This window comes from Bos indicus, chromosome 6 (genome assembly GCF_029378745.1).
Source record: "Bos indicus isolate NIAB-ARS_2022 breed Sahiwal x Tharparkar chromosome 6, NIAB-ARS_B.indTharparkar_mat_pri_1.0, whole genome shotgun sequence".
NCBI classification, from domain to species: domain Eukaryota; kingdom Metazoa; phylum Chordata; class Mammalia; order Artiodactyla; family Bovidae; genus Bos; species Bos indicus.
Window position 1 is genome coordinate 1,875,143 of NC_091765.1, and position 12,834 is coordinate 1,887,976.

The 12,834-nt window shown below is 39.0% G+C and overlaps 1 protein-coding gene and 1 pseudogene across 2 annotated transcripts in view; one reads left to right on the forward strand and one right to left on the reverse strand.

Annotated features, from left to right (window-relative positions):
• Positions 1-10,042, reverse strand: part of LOC139183558 (basic immunoglobulin-like variable motif-containing protein pseudogene) — a 55,727-nt pseudogene extending 45,685 nt beyond the window's left edge.
• The window catches only part of MARCHF1 (membrane associated ring-CH-type finger 1), a 610,217-nt gene that overhangs the window by 319,468 nt on the left and 277,915 nt on the right, over positions 1-12,834 (forward strand). The gene's annotated exons all lie outside the window — the stretch shown is intronic.

A 12,834-nucleotide genomic window follows, 5' to 3' on the forward strand; every position in this document is an offset into this window, starting at 1 on the left:
CCTCTGGGACCACTGGCATAATAAACCTGAGTTCTCCAACTATTCCTCTGGGACCACTGGCATAATAAACCTGAGTTCTCCAACTATCTGAGTGTGGTGCTTGGTTTCTCGAGTACTGGTTTCTGCAACAATAAGCTCTACATAAAGATGTGCTTCAAAACTACACTTGGAGCAGCAAGAAGACGGTTATTTCTTTAGTATGTTGCTTCTTTGGGTTAATGAACTAGAATAACTTTGATGTAATCTCTGTGTAAGACATGTATGCCCAGATGACCAGGTATGTGTATGATGTGTTAATTGCTCAGTTATGTCTGACTCTTTGCAACACCATGGACTGTACCCCACCAGGCTCCTCTATCCATGGGATTCTCTAGGCAAGAATACTGGAGTGGGTTGCCATTCCCTTCTTCAGAGGAGGTATGTGTATGCATGGTTGCAAATGGTTATGTGGAAGAAAAATGGCTACAATACAAAACCAAATGAAAGTACAATTTATTAGCTGTAGCAACATGGATCTGGTCTTCACGCTGAATTCTTATCAGGGCAAATACTACTAAAAGTAGATGAACTAGAGATATGGAAATAAGAACTTTTTAAGTGCAGAGAGGGTCTCACTCTCCTGATTCCCCATCCCCCTGTTTTCCTATGTAGGTCAGGGGTCAGGGTTTGACTCAACGCTCTGATTCTGAACACTAATGATATAAACTCCAGAACCACACAACTGATCCTTTCACTTTTCTTCATTACAACCTGCGTTTAATCACACACACACACACACACACACACATACACACACATGCACACACAGATAATTTCACCTGTGGTTCACATATTTAACCTTCCTTCTGTGAATTCTGCTCAGAGGCATATCCTTCAGAAATCCCTTTTTAACTGCAGCTGAATGTATGACCTTGTTAAGTGACAATCTCCCTACCTGCAAAGCATCATCTGAATGTAATCTGTAAGTTGTTTCTCTGCTCCATAGGTTATCATAACTGCATCAGCACTGAAGAATTCCAAAGTACTCTCTCTTTGGGGAACTAACCATCCTGAAATATCTTGTAAATTACAGTTTTTGCCTTCCCACAAATATACATGTAATCTTTTAATACTCTTTTGCTATTTCTCCTTTTCCTGTTCTTCATTCCTTCTTCCCTGTTTAGATTTGTCAGAGGCACCCACGGGCATTAGTGCATCCCCTGGACTAACGAGACTGCTGACGAACAGAGGAAGCATCCTCCTTCTGTCACCTGAGCCTCATCATGAGTATGGTCATTGGCCAAGGGGCAGCTTTCTTCTCTGCCTTTGGAAACTTATCTCTTTCTAAGTTAATTGCTCCTTGGTTACTATAGACAATAATCTCTTGAACTTGACATTATTATTCCTGAATTTTCACTAACAAAGCTAGGTGGGAAGTCAAGAAACACCTGGGGTAACAGGCAAATTTGGCCTTGGAATACAGAATGAAGCAGGGCAAAAGCTAATAGAGCTTTGCCAAGAGAATGCACTGGTCATAACAAACACCCTCCTCCAACAACACAAGAGAAGACTTTACACATGGACATCACCAGATGGTCAACACCGAAATCAGATTGATTATATTCTTTGCAGCCAAAGATGGAGAAGCTCTATACAGTCAGCAAAAAACAAGAATGGGAGCTGACTGTGGCTCAGATCATGAACTCCTTATTGCCAAATTCAGACTTAAATCGAAGAAAGTAGGGAAAACCACTAGACCATTCAGGTATGACCTAAATCAAATTCCTTATGATTATACAGCGGAAGTGAGAAATAGATTTAAGGGACCAGATCTGATAGAGTGCCTGATGAACTATGGATGGAGGTTCATGACATTGTACAGGAGACAGGGATCAAGACCATCCCCATGGAAAAGAAATGCAAAAAAGCAAAATGGCCATCTGGGGAGGCCTTACAAATAGCTGTGAAAAGAAGAGAAGTGAAAAGCAAAGGAGAAAAGGAGAGATAAAAGCATCCGAATGCAGAGTTCCAAAGAATAGCAAGGAGAGCTAAGAAAGCCTTCCTCAGTGATCAATGCAAATAAATAGAGGAAAACAACAGAATGGGAAAAACTAGAGATCTCTTCAAGAAAATTAGAGATACCAAGGGAACATTTCATGCAAAGATGGGCTCGATAAAGGACAGAAATGGTATGGACTTAACAGAAGCAGAAGATATTAAGAAGAGGTGGCAAGAATACACAGAAGAACTATACAAAAAAGATCTTCATGACCCATATGATCACTCACCTAGAGCCAGACATCCTGGAATGTGAAGTCAAGTGAGCCTTAGAAAACATCACTACGAACAAAGCTAGTGGAGGTGATGGAATTCCAGTTGAGCTATTTCAAATCCTGGAAGATGAAGTTGTGAAAGGGCTGCACTCAATATGCCAGCAAATTTGGAAAACTCAGCAGTGGCCACAGGACTGGAAAAGGTCAGTTTTCATTCCAGTCCCAAAGAAAGGCAATGCCAAAGAATGCTCAAACTATCACACAATTGCACTCATCTCACATGCTAGCAAAGTAATGCTCAAAATTCTCCAAGCCAGGCTTCAGCAATATGTCAACTGTGAACCTCCATATGTTCAAGCTGGTTTTAGAAAAGGCAGAGGAACCAGAGATCAAATTGCCAACATCTGCTGGATCCTCAAAAAAGCAAGAGAGTTCCAGAAAAACATCTATTTCTGCTTTATTAACTATGCCAAAGCCTTTGACTGTATGGATCACAATAAACTGTGGAAAATTCTTCAAGAGATGGGAATACCAGAGCACCTGACCTGCCTTTTGAGAAACCTATATGCAGGTCAGGAAGCAACAGTTAGAACTGGACATGGAACAACAGACTGGTTCCAAATAGGAAAAGGAGTACATCAAGGCTGTATATTTTCACCTTGCTTATTTAACTTCTATGCAAAGTACATCATGAGAAACGCTGGGCTGGAAGAAGCACAAGCTGGAATCAAGATTGCCAGGAGAAATATCAATAACCTCAGATATGCAGAAAATGAAGAGGAACAAAAAAGCCTCTTGGTGCAAGTGAAAGAGGAGAGTGAAAAAGTTGGCTTAAAGCTCAACATTCAGAAAACGAAGATCATGGCATCTGGTCCCATCACTTCATGGGAAATAGATGGGGAAACAATGGAAACAGTGTCAGATTTTATTTGGTGGGGACTCCAAAATCACTGCAGATGGTGATTGCAGCCATGAAATTAAAAGACGCTTACTTCTTGGAAGGAAAGTTATGACCAACCTAGAAAGCATACTGAAAGGCAGAGATATTACTTTGCCAACAAAGGTCCATCTAGTCAAGGCTATGATTTTTCCTGTGGTCATGTATGGATGTGAGAGTTGGACTGTGAAGAAGGCTGAGCGCCAAAGAATTGATGCTTTTGAACTGTGGTGTTGGAGAAGACTCTTGAGAGTCCCTTGGACTGCAAGGAGATCCAACCAGTCCATTCTAAAGGAGATCAGTCCTGGGTGTTCATTGGAACGACTGATGCTAAAGCTGATACTCCAATACTTTGGCCACCTCGTGCGAAGATTGACTCATTGGAAAAGACTCTGATACTGGGAGGGATTGGGGGCAGGAGGAGAAGGGGACAACAGAGGATGAGATGGTTGGATGGCATCACCGACTCGATGGACATGAGTTTGAATGAACTCCAGGAGTTGGTGATGGACAGGGAGGCCTGGTCTGCTACAATTCATGGGGTTGCAAAAACTGAAGCTATCCAACTGAAGCCATCACCATCTGTTTGCATTCATACAGTGCAATTGTCCTCCAGACATAATGGAGTAACTGAGAATTTCTCATAAAGTATCCCCATAGAGCTAATGCCCACATAACAGTTCCAGAGATGTTGCTGGAAACATCAGGAGGATAATGAGTGAGGTGATGAAGGCTGGTGACTGGAAATTAGACTGAAGTTCTCAGTCTGCTTCCGTCATAGGGAGACATGGGTCTTTCCTATTTCTACAAAGCAGAACAATGCCTATTGCATTTATTACTGAGAGTTTGGCAATTGGTTTTAATAACAAAGAAAATCAAAATATAGCTTTAAGAGAAGATTATATATTTTTTCTAGTGCCTATTGGACATAAATGTTCCCAGAGTGAGGCCATTTCTCTCGGTCTTTGTTTCAAGGGGTGATTTCTCTCCATTCACTGGAATCCTGTTTGACCCTGTTCTCTCATCTCAGGATCCAAAACCAAACTCTTTCCTCAACCCCCAGACAATGCTCCATTCTTCCTGCTCCAGCATATTAGATGGAAAGAACGTCCATCATCCTCAAAGGAACACCCCACTCCCACCCCAGCCCCCATGCCTACATGCATGGAGTGGTTTCATCTCTTATAAATCTTAAAAAGAAGTCACTGGAGTCAATCATATATGCCTTAAAGTCTAAATTTTTCAAACTATTGAGGCACAAGTGTCAGCAAATATCTCCACTGAGACTAATTATAATTTTAACTATTTGATGATTGATTTAGAGTTATTATTAGGTTGGCCAAAGAGTTTATTCAGATTTTTTCACAAGATCTTAGGTAGAAAAATCTGAATGAACTTTTTGGCCAACTTACTAATTTAATTTTATTAGTAAGCAATATATAGTAAAAACATAAAAGGTATGCATTTCTATCACTTCCAAAATCTAAAGACTGTTCATTTACACAGATATCCCTGGGTCAGGAAGATCCTCTGGAGAAGAGAATGGGATTGCAAAGAACCAGACATGACTGAGTGACTTAACACTACTACATACTTTTCTTATAGTTAACTTCACTTAAAAAGTTCATCATGTGCCATGTTAATACTCAGAAAATATTTTGTTTCTTCAAATGCCAATTTTCTGGTTTCTACCCTTTGAAGGATTTAATTCCAGCCATTCGAAAAATGTGTCAGCTTTAAAATATCATTTAGCATATATTATTTATAGAAAAGCCAGTTCACAGCTGACTCCTAAAAAAACCACCTGGGAGGATAGGTTTCTAAGTAGAACCTTAGATTTATGGATTTAAAATGTTGTGCATTACAGTACAGGGCATTTGTATTTTTAATGAGTGTTTCCAGATAATGCTGATTCTGAGTGAGGTTTAAGAATCACTTCCATATTTTCTTGCTGGCCACCCAGAAGATTGGGTGCTGTCCGGACCCAGGCCTTTTTCAAGCATCTGCTCCTGGATCTGGATCTGTAGTGGTCTGTAAATGGGGAGATAACTAGGATCCAGGCAGAAAAATGATGCAACATCGTGATTCCCATCCCTTCTCAGGCTCTCAGTAACTGTATGGTGAGCTGAAAACTATTTATCCTCCTTGACTTTACTGAACTTGCTTTTTTTTTTTTCCTCAGTGATTTTTTAAAACTTATTTTTAATTAGAGGACAATTGTTTTGCACTATTGTGTTGGCTTCTGCCATAAAACAATGTGAGTCAGCCATAAGTGTACACATGTGCCCTTAATCTTGAACCTCTCCCCAACCTCCACCCCATCCTCTACATTGTCACAGAGCACCATGTTGAGCTCCCTGTGCCCATAGAGCAACTTCTTATTAGCTATCTATTTTATGTATGGTAACACATACATTTCAATGCTCCTCTCTCAATTCGTCCCACCATCTCCTTCCCCTGGTGTGTCCAAAGTTTGTTCTGCATGTCTGCATCTCTATTCCTGTCCTGCAAATAGGTTCATCAGCACCATTTTTCTAGATTATATATATATATATATATATATATATATATATATATATATATATATAATACACAATAGTTGTTTTCCCCTTTCTGACTTTCTTCACTCTGCATAACAAACTCTAGGTTCATCCACTTCACTAGAACTGACTCAAATGTGTTTCTTTTATGGCTGAGTAATATTCCATTGTGTATATGTACCACAGCTTCATTATCCATTTGTCTGTTGATGGACATCTAGGTTTCTTCCATGTCCTGCTGCTGCTGCTGCTAAGTCGCTTCAGTTGTGTCTGACTCTGTGCGACCCCATAGATGGCAGCCCACCAGGCTTCCCTGTCTCTGGGATTCTCCAGGCAAGAACACTGGAATGGGCTGCCATTTCCTTCTCCAATGGATGAAAGTGAAAAGTGAAAGGGAAGTTGCTCAGTCGTGTCCAACTCTAGCGACCCCATGGACTGCAGCCTACCAGGCTCCTCCATCAATGGGATTTTCCAGGCAAAAGTACTGGAGTGGGGTGCCATTTACCTATTGTAAATAGTGCTGCAATGAACATTAGGGTTACATGTGTAATTTTCAATTCTGGTTTTCTCAGAATATGTGCCCAGTAGTGGGATTGCTGAGTCATATGGTAGTTTTATTCTTAACTTTTTAAGGAATCTCCATGCTGTTCTTCATAGTGGCTATATCAATTTGAATTTATTTTTAAAATCAAAATTGTTGAGGATAGAATGGGATAATGTAAGTGAACTGTTCAGTAAACTGTATGGCTTCTTATAAGAAGAAGAGGTTTAATTAGGACACAGATTATCCTTCTTGTAGCTCATGGCTGATCTTTCTCTTCTTATTTCACCTGAGATATTAAAATCATTTACATGGAAGGCAGGAACCAGTGCAATTAATTGCAGCTGAAATTACAACACTTCTTTTCTGTCTCAGCCTTTCCCTGTGACGTGATGTGTCCTAATCTATCAGATATAGAAAGTTAATCCCCTGTAGGACTAGACAGGGGAAAAAACAGACAAAAACTATCATGTTTGTTTTACTTCATTCAGTGTTCTTAGCAAGCCTGAGACTAGAAATGGGAATGAAGAGTGTAAAGTGAAAGCACAAGTCAATTGATGGATTTGGTCTAGGGTCATAAAGAGCACTTCCACAAGCTGTGATCTTCAGGATTTGGGGTCATGCACCTACATTACAAACTTTGTAAGCACACTTTCACTGTACTTATACCTTTAAAGTAGTTCAAAAATGAATACACTACTTTGTTATTCACTATATAGATTTTAAGTATATATAAAAATAGAAACTTGACAGGATGATATAAAAATTAGTAGACTATACAATATGGTGAAGGTGCGTAATGCCACTGGATTACATATAGAATAGTTAGAATAGTAAATTTTACGTTATGATATTTGATACATATTTTATTATATTATAATTCAAATTGTTGACATAAGTATAAATAATACCCTAACATATCCATCCAGAATACCTGGAGTGCCCCATGGCGGTTGGCTGGAGCTATCAAGAAGCTTAAAGCCAGAGTGAACATACTGCAGTCTTAGTCTCCATTATTAAAGGCCAAATCTCCTGCGAGGCAGAATCCCTTCAGGAAACATGCAAGGTCATGGAGGAAAACCAGCTATGTGACCTTGGGCAAGTCACTTAAACATCCTATTGTCAGGTTTCCTAATATTTTTAATGGAAAGTAAAAAATTCTTATATATTTACATCAAATATGTATTAGAATAATTTACATTAAACACTTAATAAATCCAATGGGGACAGATGGTTGCTAGACTTATTGTAGAAATCATTTTATAATGTATGCAAATATCAAATCACTATATAGTATATCTGAAACTAACATAACATTGTATATTAACTGTATTTCAAAAAATTCACAATCTTCAGAAGAGCTTCATAATATAGAGCATTATTCAGATTTTTTAATGAGAAAACAAATATATTTTTTAAGTTATATAATTTATGTAAGATCACTGTTTCATAGGTCACACTCAGAATCTGAATCCATGTCTTAGGTCCAAATCCTTATTTCACCCCCTAGAGGTGACAGGAGGTATAACCACCTGCAAGGGGTTTTGTGAAGATTAATAAAAATGATCAAAGTAAAGCATTATGAACAGTTATTATGCAGAATAGATCCTCTTTGAAAACCTTCTGTTTCTTCATGATACACTGTTTCTTATAAAGCTTTACTTTCATCTTAGGTTCAAAATATTTATTAGGAAAAGAAACCACTTGTTACACAAAATAAACATATTTCAATTTCTTAATCAGGGGTTATTTTACTTAATTTCAATATATAGTCATTAGAAGAATCTGAAGCAAAAGAGAGAAGTTACAGTGTGGTGGTGGTTTAGTCACTAAATCACGTCCGACTCTCGTGACCCCATGGACTGTAGCCTGCCAGGTTCCTCTATCCATCGAATTTCCTGGGCAAAAATACTGGAGTCGGTTGCCCTTTCCTTCTCCAGGGTATCTTCCTGACTCAGGGATCGAACCTGGGTCTCCTGCATTGCAGGCAGATTCTTTACCAAGTGAGCCACCGAGGAAGCCCTAAGTAACAGTGTTGCTATTGTTGTTGCTTAGTTGCTAAATCCTGAATTTTTGTGACCCCATGGACTGCCAGGCTTCTCTTTCCATGGGATTTTCCAGGCAAGCATACTGGAGTGGGTTGCCATTTCCTTCTCCAAGTAAAAGTGTGTACATCACCAAACTGGGCTGAAACCTACACCAAGATTTGGACAGCTTTGGGAAATTCCATACAAAAGCAATCTGGAGTTCCAATTGGGAAAGGGTCATGGGTGGTGTGTCCACCCCATGGGTGAGACTTAAGTTTTGGAGGCTCCCACTTGTAATCTCAAGCCTGAAAACTGATATCATCTGTTTGAGCACAGAAATGCAACTCTAGGTTTTTACTTTTACAATACTGTTTCTTTCACCTTGTGAGTCACAAGACTTTTCAGACACCAGAGAGCTGATCAGGCCTTCTCCGTGGCTCCAGGGGCTCAGGAAATTTGAAGTCTCAATCTCCAGCTTATCTAAGACGGAACTTGCATTGCTGGTAACAACTGGTGTTGTTGCAGGTGTGCTTGCAGGTAGGCACGTAGTCTAGGCAGGATCCAGGCAAAATCGGAAGTCAGTCAGAGGCTCCTCACATCCGACCCTGATCAAGACTACTTCCATTTTAATATCCCTAAAATATACTGTATACGAAATAAATCAGTAAATGAATTAATATTTGCATTTCCTTAGGGAACAAATTAAGGGTGACATTAAGGGCAAATTAATCTCTCTCTCCCTTCTCCCTTATCTTCTCTTCTCTACTCCTTCAAACACAAACAAACACACACGCACACACAAACGAATACACACAAAGTAACAATCCTGAGCAATTAAACCATGAAGTAACCTATAAAAGAATAGTTGAGATAATAGAACAATGCTAGAAATTTGACTCTTCATTTTTGCATAGAATTAGACTGAGACTCAGCAATTTTGAATGACTAACCAAGGTCAAGTAACTAATATGCAGAAGAACTGAGTTGTCATTGTGTATGTCTGGAGGTGACTGAGTAACCTTAATGCTACATGTACATGATATCTGTAAGCAAGTGATGGCTGCCCTGCTGAATTCAGATTCAAGATGGCAACATCAACTATTACCTGAATTTCCGTACTGCCCCATAAATTTTGGACTGGGCAGTCCCCATAACTGTGTGAGCCAATTCCTCAAAATAAAGCTTTCTAAATATATATTAAAAAAATTGATCCAAAAAAATAAAAAAATAAAAGCCAGTCTTCTGGCCCACAGCAAGTGTGTTCTACACCACACCCTCTGCTCTATGAAGAGTGGTAGATAAAAGAATAACACAGAAAAGAAGAAAAAACAGAAGACAGTCCACAGAAGGTCGAGGGTCTAAGTGGCAGATGGGAGAGGTCCCCACTGACAAATGTCATTTGTTAGAAATGGCAAGACTCTTTGCAGTAGATTACATAGAATCGCCTTTTCTTTGTTACCATGTGTCTTCTGGTAGCTCTTGAGTAGCAAGATACCATGTTTTGTGAAATGCCTGCTTTAGAGTTTCTTCCTTCTACTTTTTACCTATTCAGGAAAGACAAAGAAAATGTGTTACATCAAGTTAAATCAACGTTGGAATATGAGTGTGCATGAGTCTCTTGCATTCCAGTACATCTTGCTAGGAGAGGCACTGTGATCACACTGTCGTTCCAAGGATGACGGGAAGATGATAAGAAGAGCCTTGGAATAGGGATTCTGTCTCCCTCCACAGCACAGAGCAGGCATGTTTTCTGGCCATTAAAATTGATTCAAGCTCAGGGTTGCTCTCCTGCTATACATCCCACAGAGTGTAGACATCTTGTGGCTCTCTCCACCTTGCCCAGGGTAAACTGGCAATCTACAGTGGACTACAGTCCATAGGGTCACGAAGAGCTGGGCATGACTAAAGCGATTTAGCACATATAACCAGCACAAATGCTGGTACTCTGACTCCAAGGAAGAAACTGTCCTTGTCTGCAATCCACAAACCTTCTATCCTCTGCCTGCATCAGTGACACAGACCTATCTTGGACCAAACCAGGTAATGGTGGGGATACTGCAGTACAGAGATGAGAACACAGTCACCTGGCGGGAAGCAGACCGTGGGTGCAGCGAGGCAGTTTTTACAGCACCATCCATCTCTATCAGGGGCTAAAACTGAGCTCTTTTGGCTGGTGTGCAATCATCAAGTCTCCCACTTCGAATGACTATGAGTCAAGGACAGGTCAATCATGCAGCCTGCATGAACAGGTAATTAACATGTTGGTAATTAAATGGCAAAAAATAATTGCAACAAGAAGTGGGATCACAATTTATTATTTCTTTTACCACCATTCAGGCATTCTGACCTGAGTGGAATACTATGTCAGAGTGAATTATACTCCACTGATAGATGCCTAACAAGAAAAATAGAAGTTTTTAACCAAGTGAAGTGAAGTCCTGAGTGATTATTGTTACCATATTTTAAAGAAAATATACTTTAATCTTAACATGAAAGTGTGAAGTAGAAATTATCTCTGAAAATTAGCACATAAAAGAAATTTAAACCACTGAAAACTTTCTTGAGAATTTATTCTGAATGTCACATTAGTGAATTTTGTATGATTGTCTCTTACACTGGTTTAGTTGTTAAATATCAAATAGTGTTCTTAAAGGCTTTTAAAAGTGTGTCTGTGTGTGGGTGGGGGCGGGGGCTTGGTTTGAGCTCATGACATTTCAATTTAATGTTCTTTTACTAAAGATATGGTGTTCTTTGAAATTACCATTCTGTAATTCTTACCACACATACAATTTTATCAATCTCCTTGGTATAAATGTCAAGAGAAGGCATGCCCTTTTCATCATACTGAATTTTCTCATATATAACAATTATCCTCCATAATTTGCAAATAATCAATTGTTCCATGAACTAGTCTGCTGTCTCCTTTATGATTTGTATTTGTCTAGCTGTCCTTGTATTTCAGTGCATAGAATCTGATCCAGTATTCGCCCTACCAAGGGTCTTAAATGTACCACATGGAGGACAATATAAAATCTATTTGGAATTCAATGTTTGTACAGGGTTGTAAGATGAGATCCAAACAAATATTTATTCCACATGTAAACTCTTTTAGAGAAAAGAAATGAAAATTGAAACACTATCAAATTCAATTTTGTGCAATATTTGTTTGATTTTTGTGACAGACTAATATTTTCTTCCAAAAGGCAAATGTCACTAACCTAAAAAGCATTTGACAAAAATAAATAAATAAATAAATTCTTCTAAAATTTCAATCATAGATGAAACAGATTTCATTTCCTGTTTTCATCAATGGATTCTCAGCCACACCTGATACTTCAACTAGAAATTAGTGAGAAAGGAGGTAGAGGATAGTTACTGTGCTTGAGAATCAGGAATATTTATGATGTTTGAAGCAATTCATAATTTTTAAATATGCTTCAGGTTTTAAGTTTCATGAGTGACTTATCCAGCTGTAGTTTTGTGTTTATGGCAGTGAAATATTTTTCTCAGGCTAAGTCCTGAGCTGAAGTCTGTTCTGCTTTGCATTTGTGAGAACTACAGTTTGGAAGATGTTAATCACTTGGCATGAAACACTTTTTAAAATGCCATTTTGAATAACAAAAAATAGCCCTTTATCAGGTACATAAAGACATCTGAGGCATGTTTTGGTGTCTAATTTGAATGTACCAGGTAGCTGATAATACAGTACTTCTCAATTTGAAGACGCTTTTGCTGCAAAAATGTATGTTCTCATGTGTCATATTACATAAAAGGCAATAATACATAATGAAAATAGTCTTTAAAAAATATGCAAAAGCTCCCTGATGCTAAAAATACTTTGGGATCTGATAAGACTTCAACAAAACCCCAGAACCATAAGCACTCAGCTTTATCCTACAAAACCCCAAAAAGGCTTTGGTCCTCTGGCGGAAACTTGTACAATATGTTTGTTTCGAGGGCTTAAGTTCCAATCAGTTCAGTCGCACAGTTGTGTCTGAATCTTTGAGGCATCATGGACTGCAGCACACCAGGCTTCCTTGTCCAGAACCAACTCCCAGAGCTTGCTCAAACTCATGTCCATCTAGTCAGTGATGCCATCCAACCATCTCATCCCTCGTCCCTCCCTTCTCCTTCTGCCTTCAAATTTTCCCAGCATCAGGGTCTTTTCCAATGAGTCAGTTCTTTATATCAGGTGGCCAAAGTATTGAAGTTTCAGCTTTAGGATCAGTCTTTTCAATGAATATTCAGGATTCATTTTCTTTATGATTGACTGGTTCTCCTTACAGTCCAAGGGACTCTCAAGAGTCTTCTCCAACACCACAGTTCACAAGCATCAATTCTTCAGCACTCAGCTTTCTTCATGGTCCAACTCTCACAGCCATACATTACTACTGGAAAAACCATAGCTTTGACAAGACAGAACTTTGTTGGCAAAGTAATGTCTCTGTTTTTAATATGCTGTCTAGATTGGTCATAACTTTTCTTCCAAGGATCAAGTGTCCTTTAATTTCATGGCTGCAGTCACCATCTGCAATGG